Source organism: Pygocentrus nattereri, chromosome 22 (assembly GCF_015220715.1).
Source record: "Pygocentrus nattereri isolate fPygNat1 chromosome 22, fPygNat1.pri, whole genome shotgun sequence".
NCBI classification, from domain to species: Eukaryota; Metazoa; Chordata; class Actinopteri; order Characiformes; family Serrasalmidae; genus Pygocentrus; species Pygocentrus nattereri.
In genome coordinates, this window is record NC_051232.1 from 10,593,803 (window position 1) to 10,594,579 (window position 777).

Genomic DNA, 777 nt, shown 5'->3' on the forward strand with positions numbered 1-777 from the left:
CAACGGGGAAATTTCACCTCCGCATTTAACCCATCTGTGAAGTGAAACACCACATACACACTAGTGAACACACACACTAGGGGGCAGTGAGCACACTTGCCCAGAGCGGTGGGCAGCCCAATCCGCAGCGCCCGGGGAGCAGTTGGGGGTTAGGTGTCTTGCTCAAGGACACCTCAGCCATGTGCTGTCGGCTCTGGGGATCGAACCAGCGACCTTCCGGTCACAAGGCTGGATCCCGAACCTCCAGCCCACGACTGCCCCATATGATTGGCTTACCTACAAGGTCTGATTTGATTGGCCAAGCCACGTGTTACACTTATGCCAAACAGAAGAGGGTTACCATTTACCCTTATGTTAGAGTATCTGTGCTGAGATATGTCTGCTGTGGGCTGAGCAACTGAGCAGTCACACATTTGTGCCAGTTGTATTTAGTTGCTGAACTCGTTGCAGAGTGGAGAATTATGGTGGCCCACTGAGTCATATCAGAGCTGAGAACACAACAGCATTAAGAACACAAATACAAATGTGAGAACTACAATACAGTACCAGATATGAAACCTTTAACACTGCATTTGACTCAGATTTCGTTATAGTAGTTCATAAATGCAGTGATCTGTGTAGGAACCAGCTTAAAGAAGGAGCCTGAGAGCTCTACTGCATTCACACCAGTACACAGGAAAACCATTTAAAGATAGTTCTCTGTACTTGGCCACTTCCTTTATCAACACCACTTAAACAGATAAACTAGCCACAGAGTGCAGCACTGCAGTCGTGATC